Source organism: Rattus norvegicus, chromosome 20 (assembly GCF_036323735.1).
Source record: "Rattus norvegicus strain BN/NHsdMcwi chromosome 20, GRCr8, whole genome shotgun sequence".
Lineage (NCBI taxonomy): Eukaryota > Metazoa > Chordata > Mammalia > Rodentia > Muridae > Rattus > Rattus norvegicus.
The window spans coordinates 1,618,335-1,634,537 of NC_086038.1; the positions used below are offsets into that span (position 1 = coordinate 1,618,335).

General features: G+C 44.2%; 1 long non-coding RNA gene across 1 annotated transcript; it reads right to left on the reverse strand.

Annotated features, from left to right (window-relative positions):
• Positions 1-2,594: 2,594 nt before the first annotated feature.
• Positions 2,595-8,942, reverse strand: LOC102554813 (uncharacterized). Its single transcript, XR_361996.3, has 2 exons — positions 8,544-8,942; positions 2,595-3,028 (listed from the first exon to the last, which is right to left on the reverse strand). It is a non-coding gene; the product is annotated as an uncharacterized LOC102554813 (long non-coding RNA).
• Positions 8,943-16,203: the final 7,261 nt, after the last annotated feature.

Below are 16,203 nucleotides of genomic sequence, written 5' to 3' on the forward strand. Positions count from 1 at the left end.
ATGAAGGGAGGAGGACCCAGCCCATTGTGGGTGGTGTGGTCCCTGGACTGGTGGTCTTGGATTGTATAAGAGAGCAAGCTGAGCAAGCCAGGGGAAGCAAGCCAGTAAGTAACATCCCTCCATGGCCTCTGCATCAGCTCCTGCTTCCTGACCTGCTTGAGTTCCAGTTCTGACTTCCTTTGGTGATGAACAGCCATGTGGAAGTGTGAGCTGAGTAAACCCTTTCCTCCCCAACTTGCTTCTTGGTCATGAAGTTTGTGCAGGAATGGAAACCCTAACTCTAATTGAGGCACACACTATTAACTATTAAACCATCTCTCCAGCTCCCATACACTGCTGGCATTGAAGAAGGGAGCCATCAGGGCCTCAAGAAGCAGCAAAAACTAAGAGAATGGATCACCCACGCATTCATCCATCGGGAACCAGGTCCTGCTGAGACCTTCATTTTATCCCAGTGAGACCCTTTACAGACTTATGAACTAAGGAATGAAAAGACAGCAAATGTAGGGGCTGGAGAGATGGTTACACAGCTAAAGGCACTTGCTACTCTTCCAGAGCCCACAGCAGATGACTCACGACCACATACGTATAACTTCAGGTCTTCAGGTCTTCTGGGCACCCACGCATGTGGCCTATATTCACACACACACACACACACACACACACACACACACACACACACACACACACACTAAGAATTTTAATTAAAATGATGACCTAGGGATGTGGCTCAGTGGTTAAGAGCACGGACTGCTCTCCCAGAGGTCCTGAGTTCAAATCCCAGCAACCACACGGTGGCCCATGACCATCTGTAATGGGATCTGATGCCCTCTTCTGGTGTGTCTGAAGACAGCTACAGTGTACTCATATACAAAATAAATTAAAAAAAAAATCACTAAACTTTGTGGTAAGTTTATTGCAGAAGCTGTAAGAAATTAATACCCATACGGGTCCTTTCTCCTTATCTCTTGCCTTGGGGTTTGTATTTGTGCATTTGTTGTTGTTGACTTTATTTTGTTGAGACATAGTCTTTTTTTTTTTTTTAAGATTTATTTATTTATTATACATAAGTACACTGTAGCTGTCTTCAGATACACCAGAAGAGGGCATCAGATCTCTTTACAGATGGTTGTGAGCCACCATGTGGTTGCTGGGAATTGAACTCATGACCTCTGGAAGAGCAGTCGGGTGCTCTTAACCGCTGAGCCATCTCTCCAGCCCCGAGACATAGTCTTTTGATGTAGCCCCAGGCTGACCTAGATTTGCTATGTGGCCCATATTAGCGTCAAACTTGAAACCTTACCACGGCCTAAGTTGAATGCTAGGATCACAGGTATGTGACATCACACGACAATGTGTATGTCTGTTTTATTCTGATTACCTGGATTTTACTGCTTTTCTTCAGAGCCTTGTTAGTCCCCCTTTGTCTCCTGTTTTTTTTCCTCTTCTTTTCTTTCTTTCGTTCTTTCATTCTTTCGTTCCTCCTCCTCCTCTTCCTCCTCCTCCTCCTCATCCTCTTCCTCCTCCTCCTCATCCTCTTCCTCCTCCTCCTTCTTCTTCGTAAAACAGGGTCTCACTGTGTTTCCAGCTGTCCCAGAACTTACTATGTAAAGCATGCTGGCCTTGAACTCACAGAGAATCAGCTTATTGCTGTCTCCTAAGTGGGATACTAAAGGCGTGTGCCACCATGTTCAGCTGGATTATTTGATTACCTTGACTCTATTTCTACCTTCAACATCTCTTAACAGGGTTCTTTCTGGATGTGGTCCTGGAGTACTAGAAGAACACCTCTAAGTCTCCAGTCCAAGTTGCCTTGCTATGGCCCTCAAGGTCTTCTCTTGTAAGCACTTCATAGCCTTGTTTGGACATTGAAACCGCCAAAGAATCTTAAGTTTCTGACTCCCTGGGTGACACCTCCAACCAATGAAGCAGAACCTCTGGACGTGCGCGACAGACATCAGCAGCTTTCAAGCTCTTGAGTGATGTCTTGCATCATGAGATTGCAGTAGACCCGCCCCTCCTGTTTGGTTTTTTCTGCTCAGGCCACAGTGCCTTTCGGTTTCTTGTTCCTAGAACATTCCAAGTCTGATTTAGATGTTCAGTCTCAGTACGTATTGTTCCTTCACTTTAGAGAAAGCTTTGAATGCCTCTCCCTGTCATCTCATCCGGGTCTCAACGCAAAGGCAACATAGTCAGAGAGGACTCTTGTTTTCCAGTGTTAGGGTTGGATGCCCCGGCCTCACACCTTCTGGGTAAGTAATTTATTACTGAGCTACCCCTCCAGCCCCAGAGAAGGATTCATCCATTAGCATTTACTTATTTATTTTTAAGTTAATCTGTAGATGTATGTGCCTGCACCAACTTATGTGCATGCATTCACAGGTGCACAGAAGCCAAAGGCTGTCTGATTCCCCTGGATCTGGAGTTAAACATAGAAGCCTGGTGGGAACCAGATTCTAGCCACTACAAGAGCGATAAGCTCTCTTACCCACTGAACTGTATATCCAGTCCCAATACCACATACATTTCAAGTCGTTTTTCTCAAAGGAATGAATTGTCTTCTTAAATTTTTATCTCCATCATCTTTATCTTGGTCTCCAATACTCCAATTATCTGTTTTTATTTATTTTTTTTTACTTCCATCCAACTTTTATCTATTCCTACCCCACAGGAGCAGGAATGTAGCCCTAATGTTCACGACCGTCTGACACACACCTGGCCCAGTGCCCAGCCCAGTGTCTCAATGTCTCTACTCAGTTGTTGGATTACTCATTGGGCAAAGTGAGAAGATCCTCCTTTGAATGACTACTCACCCCATCTAAATGCCAGACAAAGCCACTCTTATCAAGCAGCAGTCCTCCTTCATGGTCAGCTGTCAGGGATGGTGCTGGAGAATGCTTGGCTCATATAGAAGAACTGGAGTTCATTCGCTCGTTCTCTTGCAGAAGCATACAATGAGCTATCGCTTCCCCATCTACAGCCAGGTGGCGAGGACTTCCTGGATTCCAAACGCTCACACCTGATGGTTCTAGGACAAGGAAAAGGCATTTACCTCTGCCAGGAACATTTTACTTCTCAAGACCTTCTCCCTCCCTCCCTAGATGCCCTAATGAGTTTACCTTATTTAATGATCTTCTGATCCTCCCGAGAGTTCATTCTGTGACCATAAACGGAGAGTGGAGGTAGGTATGTGTGGTAGGGGTGTGTGTGTGTGTGTGTGTGTGTGTGTGTGTGTGTGTGTTGGCTTGGCTTGCTCCAATTGACTGTAATAGCATAGCATCCCGCCCCTCATTAAAGCAAGTAAGTGCCTTCTACACAACTGTTCCTACCCCTTTCAGGATGCCTACGTATGGTGCTGTTTTACAGCATAGTACCTCTCTGCTCGCTACTGAGGAGCATTAGAAGTCAGACAGGCCCCTTCCTTTTCTTTCTCTTTCCTGTTTTTTTCCCTCTCCACTCCTTCTGTTTATCCCCCACCCCCAGTCTGTCTTTCCTCTGTATCAGTAACACCTTATCCTTTTAAAAAGTCTCTAAGCCTTTAAGGAGGGGAGGTAGGCATGAAGAGGTGTTCAGGAGAATGGTCATAGAATAGTCATAGTCCCTACCCTTAGGAAGTGTGATAAGGCAGGTAAAGTATATCCATCACCACCCCAAATCTATCATTACTAAATTAGGGAGTGTAATAAGACAGATAAAGTGTCTCCATCCCCAGGTATGCTGGGGTGAGGGGTGGATTGGAAGTTCTTTCTGAAGATGTATTAGAGGAGAGGAGGAAGTGATATCAGAAGATTCTCCTGGAGGAAATGACCTGTAAATGGGAGGAGGTCTGAGCCAAAATGAGAGGGACAGTGGTGGTGGTGGTGGGAGACCAAGCAAAGAACTTTTCTACTGAAAGTGCTAAAAGAAGACCCAGAAGAAAAAGAATCGAAACCGGCCGATGCTGTGATCCTTTCTCAACTCCCATACGTGGCCGTCTTCTCTTCAACCACATCTCAATAACTGCTCATTTTAAAGAAAAGAATGTGCAGCATTCAGTGTTCTTTAGTGTACCTGGAAGTTCTCTGGAGCAACTGTTGCAAGGGCTCAGAGTAGACTCTTTCCTGACTGAAGTGTGGCTTCAGAAGGGTGTGTATCCGAAGAGCACATTCTCTCTCTCTCTCTCTCTCTCTCTCTCTCTCTCTCTCTCTCTCTCTCCTTTGCTTTTTTCTCTGTCCCTCTTTACAACTCTTCCCTTCCTCTTTTGAGCAGTTCCCCCTGAGAGCTGGGTGTTCACCATCCTGGATGCTCATGTACTGCCAATAACTTCCCTGCTGGTATCTTTATCCAACTTCATTTTTTTTCCGTTTTTTTTTTCTTTCTTTTTTGTTTTTTCAGAGCTGGGGACCGAACCCAGGGCCTTGCGCTTGCTAGGCAAGTGCTCTACCGCTGAGCTAAATCCCCAAACCCCTTTATCCAACTTCTAAATATCTGTTCTCTATTCCCCTCTCTCTTCAGTGGCTTTCCGGCCCTTCCATTTTCCATGGCCTCTTAGCGGTATCCCTTCAAGAGCTGACCATTTGCTCACCCCTCACACTCCATCATTCAAGAATTGTTTTCTAAACACCCAGTGTGTTCCTAGCACTGTCCGAGGAGAGGGGGTTACCAAGCAGAAGTCCAACACGGTTTCTTGTCCTCGGGCAATTTGAATTGTATTGGCAGAAACTAATAATAAGCAAGTAAACAGATAAATTAGCAAGATAATAATAGATTACAACCGCTTTGAGGGATATAAAGAGGCTAATATACCAGGAATTAACTGGAGGAGGCACCGAGTAGCTTTAATAGGATAATAGGTGGAGCTCTGCTGACATTTGAGCTGAGCTCTGGCAGATGAGAGGGACCCATTGTGAGGAGCTGGGGAAGAGTCATCTTGGTAGCAGCAGCCTTGTAACTGACCAAGAAGGTTCAACACGGGATAGGAGAGATGTCAGAAGCACTATGTTAGGGTCAGAATAAGAACTTTGCTTTGTTCTGAGTCTTTAGTGGAGGAACTATCTGGCCTAGATAATTTTCTGTATCTAGAAGCTCATCCTTCTTTTTAGCTTCTCTGTTCCCTTTCTTTTCTTTTTTTTTCTTTTTTTTTCGGAGCTGGGGACAGAACCCAGGGCCTTGCGCTTGCTAGGCAAGCGCTCTACCACTGAGCTAAATCCCCAACCCCCTCTGTTCCCTTTCTAATTCTGGGTTTTCCATGCCATGTACGCACAAGGTGGACATCTCTGTTTCATATCCATCCCATTGTCATCTTCCAAATAAACCAGTTTTTCGTTTTTTGTTTTTTACCTGCCCAAGGTCTCTAAGTGTACCACATGAAGCAGATACTGGCTCCTGATAATTAAAGATCATAAAATAACTGATACATGAGTGGAGAAAAAACCTTTCTAATTTTCATCCCTTGGGAGTGAAGGAGTAGGCTTCCTTCTGTCTCATAAGCAGCTGTTTCAGATATTCATAACATAGGATATGCCCAGTGTTAGGATCCAGGAATCACAGGAAACAGGAGGAGCAAAGAAGTTCATGCTCAGTGATGCTCTAGCAGCAAGAGGGATCCTCAGCGGGACTGGAGATGGAGCCCAGAGACACAGCTTCTTGTCAGATATGTATAAGGCTCTGGGTTCACCCACAGTCATAAAAGAAGAAAAGAGCATGGGCTATTAAACAATCACACAGGAGCTGTATCAGGTCAGGCTCTGGGTAGGAAGCAGAAGCCCAGTGGCCATTCTAAAGACCAAGAGATATAACTCAGGGAACTAGGTGATGACAACATCATTGAATGCCGTGGAAGATTCAAAGTCATGAGGTCCTACCTAAATCCTAAACATCTTAATGGACACTTCACGATCAATCCCCATCATTCACAGTTTGTAGATATTTCTAGAACAGCACACACTGTCCCACCACCCTGCCACCGGCAACTCATGTCTACTGGGACCTGTCCACCTTCCTCTGAGGGGCAATGACATCTTCTGCTTTTGGAACTCATACAAGTTCATCTATTTGGGATAGCTTTAATGTACATCTAAGAGTTCTAGCCTCAAAGAACTTCTGAGAAGTAAAGTGTTGTACTTTCTAATTTCTTCAACTAAAAGAGGACTGAAGTGAGCATATATCTAGGGTTGGAAATAAGAAATAAGGCATCTAGTTCAATTTGAATTCCAGATAACAAGTATTTTAATATAGGTGTTCTGGAAATATTACCTGGAACATATTTATCTAAGTGAACATTTGTTGTTTACCCCAAACTCAAATTTAAATGAAGACCTGCATTTCCATCTGTTTCTGTTTGGTTTGTTTGCTATGACAGGGTCTTGCTATGCATCCCTGACTGCTATCAAGGTACTCCTCAGTCTTCCAAGGACTGAAATTACAGGCATGGGCCAACATGCCTGGCAGCCATTTGATAAATGTAAGACCTCTACAAGTATCCAACACAGAGGCTTAGAGAAGGGACCCTTTTCTAAGGAGGTGACACCAAGATATGGGAGATGAATAGTCCATCCTATGCAAAGAAGAAGGAGAGTTCAAGGGAGAGAGAACAGCTTTGTACAGACCCAGAGACAAGAACACTGAGCTAGTGTAAGCAGAGCTGGTACACAGTGAGCAGGATATAAAGATGGTTCAAATAATAATGAGGACTTAGGCAAAGGGTAGATATTAGCTCTGATTAGTCAAGGGAGACAAGGATGGGAAATACCAACCCCCTACATGCTGATAGCAGCCCTCAGGGTAACTTGAGGTGGTCCAGCCTAAAGAGAGAAAACATTCTAGTAGTTCAGGTGAGAAATGTTGGCTTGAAGGAGTGGGAACCGATGAAGCTGGAATAAGCAGGTCAATCTGAAATATAATTTATAGATGGAACTGAAGAATGTGTTGGAGTAAGCTTCAGAGGATGAGGGTAAGGAAAATGAAGGATAAGTTAGTTTTTCTTTCCCATTAGGTTTTCTTTTCTTTCTTTGTTTCTTCTTTGTTTCTTTCTTTGTTTCTTTGTATCTTTCTTTCTTTGTTTCTTTCTTTCTTTGAGACATGCTTTCTCTACATATCCCTGGCTGTCTTGGAACTCACTATGTAGACCAGAGTGGCTTCAAACTCCCAGAAATTGATCTGTCTCTGCCTCCTGAGCACTGGAATTAAAGGCATACCCCGAAAGGGATGAGTTCTTAATTCTGCATCCACACCAGTGCTATAACTGAAACACTTATGACCGAGAGCTCTTAATGAGCTTTAGTTATCCATCAGACAACTGTGTGTAAGGACTGTCCTTTCTGTGGGAACATTCTTTACTGTGGCCTCACCTGCTCTGCTGTTCCATTTCCCGAGCATCCACTTTAGGAACCCGTCACATAAATTGTTTTACTTAACGAGTTATGTTGGCACTCAAAAAGTTTCAAATTTGAGGGTTCTGCAATTTTGGATTTCTTTCTTTTGGATTAGGAATGACAATGACCAATCTGTATCTTCCTTCCTTGGAAGGAGGACAAGAAATGCTGGGCATGGCACCTTAATTACAATTTTAGTAGGTAATAAACAAAGCTTGGGAGAGGAGGGCCTGAGGAGGAGTTAATTGTTCATCTGCAGGAAGTTTGTCAGGATGAAGGGGGAAACAGGCAAGAGCTCTGAAGCAGAAGCTGCTGAGGCATTAGGATTCGGCACACAGATCAGGTGGCTGTAGCAGAGGGAACCTTAAAGAGGTGACCTGAGGCTGGGCCTTGACAACACTGTAAGGCTTTCCTTAGTGGAGGTAGGGTGATGGGACAGGGCCGACTGTATTGGTGGCAGCAGCACCATTGCCAGTTGGGTTGGATGTGGTGTGAGAGCAAATGAAGAGTTGAGGAGAAGTGGATTGGCCAGGATCTGGGAGGATGTGGCCATCTGCAGCATAGGTGAGGAAGACTATGGGTGAAGACGAAGAGTCAAATGCTAAGGGGCTTAAGAGGTGGTTTGGGGACTGAGAGAATGGGGTTCAGTTCCCAGAACCCACGTTGGGTGGCTCACCACTACCTGTAACCCAAGTTCCAGAAGATCCAACAGCTATTGATCTATGGGCACTTTAACCAACATGGTACATAATCAGAGTAGCAGACACACATACACATACAATTCTTTAACAATCGATGTTTAAAATAAAAAAAAAAGAGTTAAAGATTAAACTCAGCATGGTGGCACGCCTCTGTCATTATAGCTCTCTGGAAGCTGAGACGGGAGCCATTCCTGAGAGTTAGAGTCCAATGTGGATTACTCAGCAAGACCCTGGTAGGAGGAGGGGGAGAGGAATGAGATGCCATAGGGGTACATGATACAGCTGTGCAGTGACATCTATGGAGTCTGTCAATATGTACGGCGACTATACAACAAAGAGTTAAAGATTGCGTGTGTGCATCTGGGTTTGTCTGTTATGGACTGTGCATCCCTGAGTAAGCATATGGCATTATGGGTAGTGGTGAAACCAAAATAGTCCCTATTAACATTAGCCATTTGTAATTCTTGTAAATTTTTTCTTGCTCTCTTACCTGGTTCAGAAGAGTCTAAGCGTCTCCTTTATTGTAAGGAACCTGGAGGGCAGGCAGAATAGGAAGTCCCTTTGCACAGCAAGATCAGAGTCAACGTCAGCCTTAGGGACACAGCAGACAGTGGTGCTCCTGCTGCCCATATTGTTAAACCTTGAATCCTGACTCCCAGGGATAGTATGAGTCAAACAACAGGTCTATGAGTCAGAAACATGAAAGAAACGTGAAGCAGAGAAGGCTGGCTGGAGAAAGAGACAGCAACACAGAGAGTGACCTAGAAAAGCCTCTTGAGCTGAGAGCCAGTCTATGTGCTTCTGGGTCTTGGCCCAAAGAACCAACTCTCCCTCCTTCTTTCCTTCCTCTTCCCTGATGACTTGTCACCAAAATATCACAGGCATGCTGTTGGCAACCAGCCTGGTAATTAGTGCAGCAGCCTCTCCCTCTGACTTCCTCTAGAGCCAAGCCTCCAGAGATCCCCCAACTCACCCCTCCAGCCCTGCCCCATCCTATGTTGTATCTCTAGAAGTAAACATTGGCCTCAGGACCTGCCTAGGCCTCTCAACTCCCCTCCCGAATCCCCTCCTGGCACAGAGATGGCATCTGGCACCCTTTTATCTACCATCTCAGAACACTTTTGTGAGCATCTTTGAAACCTGGGTTTGGTAGCTGTGTCACACCCATGCTGCTCCCGGCCCCGGGGGGGGCAGGGGGAGGGGGCATGCAAGGCATGAAGAGTAGGAGGGACTTCAGAATAGCAGAGGAAATGGAGCTTACAAAAGCTGGTGAGGTGGTTCCAACAAAGCTGTGAAGAGCAGCTACGGGGAGAAGAAAGGTGAGGTGGACGCTGAGAAGGGACTTTGGAAAGATAGTGCCCATCAAGGTAGATGCAGAACAGAAGGCAAGAAATAACCATACCAGAAGCAAATCTAGCACCAGCAGAGGAGGGAGTCTGGCAGAGCGGCTGAATATGGGAGGGAATTGTTAACAGTTGGAGAAGAGGCAACAATGTTTCATATTGCTACAGCACCTTCAGCTTTCCTTCTGGGAGGGGTTTGTTAGCAGTTGGAGAAGAAGCAACAATGTTTCATATTGCTACAGCACCTTCAGCTTCCTTCCACATTTGTCATAGATGTCATCACTTAGAGATTAGATATGGAGGAACTCAGGCTGAGAAAGGTAACATGAATTATGTGGCTTGTGAGAATGAAAATTCTCTTTCCTCATTTTCTCTGGGAAGGAGGAGACTGGTAGATCTCTGGGGCTGACTGGTTGACCAATTAATTTACTTGTTAAGCTCTAGCCCAATAAGAGACTTTGTTTAAAAAAAAAAAAAACAAGATGGAGAGCTCCTGAGAAATGACAGCTACACACACACACACACACACACACACACACACACACACCCGAAAATAGCTGGACCTGATAGTTCATACCTTTAATGTCAGCACTTGAGAGATAGAAGCAGGCCAGCTAGGGCTACATAGAGAAACCTAGTATTAAAAAACAAAATATAAAAAAAGGGAGATTTAACTCTTTTCCCCCCTATTATAGCAGTGTCTGTTAAAGGGGGAGAATAAACATCATCCTGTCCCACCATCACCACCACCACTCCTCTTAAGGGCCTGGTCTCATTTTAGCCAAGGCTGGCTTTGAACTCTTGATCCTGTTACTTTCACTGCTCAAGTGCTAGGATTATAGATCTGTACCTGGTTCCTCCTCCACCAAGCAGTCTAAGTCACGTTGCCTTCCAAAGACTGAGTTACTTGTCAAAAAGTGATGTGAAATAAGCAAGCCAAACAGATTGGGGTGTGGTCCAGGGCTAGAGGGCTTCTTTTGGGGGAGGGTAGTTTAGAAAAGCTTCACAAGGGGAAGTCTGGGAAAGGGAAATGCACTAGAGGACAGTGGGAGGAGGCAGGAGAGGGCCTGTGAGGCAAAGCCAGCAAGCAGAGTGTGTGGGAGAACTTGGTACGTTCAAAGAAAACAAAAGAGGGCGTGAAGGGAGATGGAAAGAGAATCTACAGAAATAATCAGGAGACAGTAACATTAAATTTATGGTCTATTCAAAACCATGGAGAACTGCTCTCTCTCTCTCTCTCTCTCTCTCTCTCTCTCTCTCTCTCTCTCTCTCTCCCTGTGTGTGTGTGTGTGTGTGTGTGTGTGTGTGTGTGTGTGTGTGTGTGTGACGACTTCGGTGGAATAAAGAACATTCCGTGACCATTCCCATATGCCAGGCAACATGTAAAGGGCTTTCATGAACATTATTCAATTTAACCTATGCTGGACTTGAAAGTAATGAGGAGGAGCTTGGAGCTTGTCATGTAGTAGAACAGGCATTTAGCCTGTATGAAGCGCTGTATTTCATCCCCAGCACCAAAGCAAAGCAAACAAACCAATAAAAGAGAGTGAGGAAAACTCCTGCAGGTTGCCATGAGCAAAGCTCTAGGTTGCACCGATGAAAGAACAAAGCACGTGGTTAAAAGAACTACATGCTATGAGTTATGGCTCATCCTACAGAAGCGCACACGGGCGATGGCTTTGGTTTGGGGCAAAAGGGAGTCTAGAGCCCAGACGGATCTGTGACGGAAGGTACATCTGGAGGTGGATGGGAGAGGATTAGTGTGTGTTGACGGTGGCACTTCATGTCTGGGCCTGGCACCGAGAGGCGCTTGGTTGGGTCTGAGTGCCTCTTGTTCTTTCACTCTGGACAAGTCTTAGTTTTGATTTTAACTAAAAAAAAAATTCTTGGAACGGGGTGATCCTCTTTTCTAAGCCTCCTGAGTGCTGGGGCTGTAGGTGTATACCACCACGTACAGCTCAGATTGTTTCAAAATGTGGCTGAAATGCAGTCTGACTAAACGCGTTACAAAGATGATTCTGGCTCCATGCAGAGAGCAGATGGATGGGGGTGTGAGAGAACAGAAGAGTGCGTGAGGCTGGACCGTGAGAAAGGAAAGGGGGAGGAAGGAAGTGTGTGTTAATCTCACCTGGAGGGGTGAGTGAGCAGTGGATCCCTCCTGGCTGGGAGCATAAGGACCACACTGCACAATTGATTATTTTCAGAATGTGAATAGCAGTAATATGTGGAAGTAAATGTCAAATAACTTAGAAGAAGTAATTAGAAAAACAGCAATTCTTTTAACTCTTTTATCTGATTTGGGGTGGGGTTTTTTTTTTTGGCATTGAATTCTTGGTCTGTAACTATCAGAATTATATTAGTATCCCTATTACTTTCAACTGTTTTATCTCATTTGGGGTGTTTTATTTTTTGTTTATTTGTTTGGGTTTTTCTTTTGGCATTTAATTCCCAGCCTGAAACTATCAATATTATATTTTATATTTATATTTATTGGCCCTTTCAATTTTTAACATTATTAATGGATTTACTTTTAGGAAATATATAGCCATTAAATTAAGAGAAAATTATTTCACTTAATCAACAAACATTTCTCCATCCTCATTATCTTACTGTTTCAAAAGCCTGTATATTTATGCTTATTCATGTACATAAACACATGAAAAGAAACAGGAAAAAAATGTCTTTTGAGACCTCATCCAATTGTTACTCAGGAAGGCAGTAGTTAAAGGCGACTTTTATTCTTCCTGTTCAAATTCCTTATCAGTGAATATTTACACTAATTACTCTCACAGTTAAAAATAATCCACAGAGCAATACTAAAAGGTAATTATTTCACATGGTTTACAGATGTGAGGAATTTATTCAAAGTTTTTACAACAAGCAAACATATCTTATTAAACACACTTTTAGGTGTGACTGTGACCCTAAAGGGACAAAAGCCAGGGCAAGAGGACCTAAAAAAGGAAGTGAGGAGTGTGGGGGTGCGGGGGGAGGTATGTTTGGAGAGCCAGGTATGGTCAAGTACCCTTCTAATCCCAGAATTCAGGAGACTGAGACAGGAGGATTTTGAGTTTGAGAGCAGCCTGAGGTACATACCAAGACCTTATCAAGAAAGAAAAAAGAAAGAAAGAAAGAAAGAAGGGAAAAGAAACAAAGAAAGAAACAAAGAAAGAAACAAAGAAACAAAGACTAATAATGAAGGAATGGTGGAGAGATAGATAGAAAGAAAGAACCAGAGAGCCAACCCTTAGCCAGAAAGGAATCATGAAGACAGAAAGGCAACAGCATAGCTGTGTGGTTTAAGGGTTGAAGGACACTTGAGGATTATACTAGGGAAGGATTCACCAACAGTCAAGAGCACTGCACTGAAGGTCATGGCCCCACATCCTTAGGGAGCTCAGGAGCCAGGCATGTGCCAGGTGTTGATTTACCCTACAGTGAGTCACTGGATCCCTGAAACTGACAGCCAGGGTGAGGTCACCACCCCACAAGACAAGAGGCAGAAACAAGAAGGCCCTTGCGGACTGGGGAGATGAACCTGTCTGGTCAGAGGCCACGATCCCAAAACCAACAAAGAATTCATATCTGACAGGTTTTCCTTGAGGCCCAAATGAATAAGTAGGTCTGGGAGTCACTGGGAGCCGTGACAAACAACTTGCCAAAAAGATAAGCTACAGTTTGCCCTGAGAGAACAAAGCATATTAGGCAGGAGAAGTGGCCATGAGCCTCAGCCAGTCCACCAAGGCAGCTGTTGCATTCATAACCTAATTTCCCCAGTGTCACCTGAACCTTTTCATGGACATAGAAGTGGTGGTTTTGGAGATAAGAAAGTATCTGTCACTGAAAGTGTCTCTCCTGGGGCAGGAGAGACGGTTGGTGGTTAGGAGCACTGTCTGATTTTCCAGGGGATCCAAGCTCACACATGACACACAGACCTACAAACACCCATATGCACTAAATAAATAAATAAATATATAAATAAATAAATAATACTAGTGCCCCGATCCCATCCATTAAAAAAATATAAGTAAACAAAGAAAATTTCTGTCCCCCGACTTAAGATTTTTATGGCCATGTTGGGAGACCATATGGATGAACCCAACACTTGGTCTATTTGAAGAGTTTTTACAACTGAGTCAGTTCTACAAATATAAACATATTATGTCCTAACCACATCAATCATTTCCTCAGCTCCTCACTGAACACTCTGCTATTCAGAACTTGGCTGAGGAATGGTGAGGTGGCTCAGTAGATAAAGGTCCTTGTTGCACAAACGTGAGAATTTGAGTTCAATCATCAAACACCCCCAACTACTACTACTACTACTGCTACTACTACTACTACTGCTGCTGCTGCTGCTCCTGCTGCTGCTGCTGCTACTACTACTACTACTAAATAAAACAATTTGCTTTTCCAAGAAGGGGGATGGCAAGCACACTAAGCGCTGTCCTCTTACATATAAACTCTTCCATATAACGCCAGTCTTAGGCAAGCTTACTCAGACACCAGGATACAGTCATAGTATCGAGGTCGTGATCACATGATTAGTGATCCACCCACTAAACACCAAATACCTCTTCTCCCAAACCAAAGGAAAATAGTATTTTCACCAGTTTTTTAAAATGACCGCCGCCTTTATTTCTTAACCAATTATAGCCTCATCTTCATTGTAGCCTTCCCTATGAATAGATATAATTGCTTGAGATATTCGGCCATGCAATCCATGTTGTTTTATGACAGCATTAATCGAATGCACTCTCTACTCAAGCTTAGATCCACCACAAAATCACCTGGCTAACCCCCAACTGTAGGACAGGTTCTCATGCTTACTAAGACTCCCCCAATTTCTAGCAAGCTGCCGTTTTACTCCCTGCAAGAAACACTAAAACCAGCCTGGGGAATCTTTGGCTGAGAACATCGATCACACTCAACGTTGATCTTTTAATTTTCTGGGATGCATGGAGAAGACCCTGCGGGTGAGAGAAGATGGTACTAAGGAGGAGGTGGTGTCAGAAGAGGCAGGGAAGCCATGAATTCACTCGGTGCATATTGACGGAGTACTGGTGTGAGTCATAGACCTTCAAAGTGCCAAAGGCAATGTATGACAAGATTCCGGGCTTTTAGGGATGCATTCAGTTGTGATGTCAGGAAGAGACATATAAACAGATCATTGTTGTTTGTAGACATATGCCACTGTGCCTGGGACACGCTCTGTGCTCACCTAGGAGGCTCATCTAAAGATCTGTGGGAAAGGAGGCAGGACTCGGGAAGGGCTATCTGAGGAAGAAGGTGATTAAGGCCCCAGAGGCTGAGAGGCCCTTAAGAAGAAATAAGAAGTCAACTGTGATCAAGCACACCTGTGCTCTCAACATTCAGGAGATAGAGGCTGAAGGATCAGGAGTTCGAGACTAGCCTCAGATACACTGCAAAGCTGAGGCCCGGCTTTATAAAATTCTGCCTTAGACACAAACAACAAAACAGTAGTAGGAGGAACACAAGCAGGTCAAGGGGATATTAGATATTTAATGGTGTAGGGGATGAGCGTTTGGTGCGATTTGGTCTCGTTATGGTGAGGAATTGTAACTAGGCAGAGTGAGTGATTAGGTTGGAGACACTTAAAACCCCAATAGGAACTGAGACGTTATCCTTTTGAGAAAGGAGATGTTATCACCAGCCCAGGGAATCCAGACACAATCACATTAGATTATTATAAGAAATATTTTAATTTTTTATAATCTCCTTACACATATAGTTAACTTATTGTTGCTTTCCTGGGCCTTCGGACCTGCCTCATGTCCAATTCACACACTTGGGGTAGAGGATTGAGCTTGCCATGTCTCAGGAAAGGAAGAAACAGGTTCATCCTTAGGACCCTGGGGACAGGATGGGATGCTCTGTCCTAAGACTCTGTCTTCGTCCTCTGCTTCTCTCAAAATGCTTCAGCCGTTCCTGTTCTCATCACTGTGAACAATACCTGTCAAAACTAACTCGTGAGAGGTCAGGCTCACTTTGACTGATGGTTTGAGAGAATAGAGTCCCCCATGGTGGAGAAGGTCCTGCTAAGGAGTTTATGGTGGAAGGAGTGTGTTGCTAGGATTCCTCTTGGCTGACTGGAAAGCAAAGAAGGGGGGACGCTTTTGCTCAGCTGGCTTTCTTCTTTATCCCTTTTTATTCAACCCAGAACCCCAGTCCAGGACCACCACCCACATTAAATGTAGATCTTCTTTCTCAATGTAACCTACTTTAGTCTTTTAAAGGTTTATTCTTATTTATGTGTATGTATCTGTGTGAGTAGATGACATATGTGTGTTAGTGCCCGAGGCAGCCAGAAGAGAATGTTGAGTCCCCTGGAGCTGGTGTTATAGGCAATTATGAGCTTCCCGACATGGTTACTGGGAACTTAACTGGGGTCCTCTGGAAGAGCAGAAAGTGCTTTTAACTGTTGAGCCATCTCTTCATTTCTATTTTAATAAAAATAATTACTGTGTGCATGTTTATGTGATGTGATTGTGGTGTGTGTGTACATCTGTTCCTGTAACCATATATGTAAGTGGAAGTCAGAGGTCAAGTCCCATGTTGTCCTCAGTTGCTCTCAATGTTGTTTTTCTTTGAAGTGGGGTCTCTCACTGAATCTCAAGATTACTGATCAGCCTGACAGGATAGCCAGCAAATCAGGATTCTTCTGTCGGTATCTCCCTGCACTGGGATTACAAGTTCAGATAGCTACCCCAGCCGCTCACATAAGTTCTAGAGCTCCAAACTCAAGGCCTTAGGCTTGTATGGCAAGCACTTCACCCACGGAGTTAT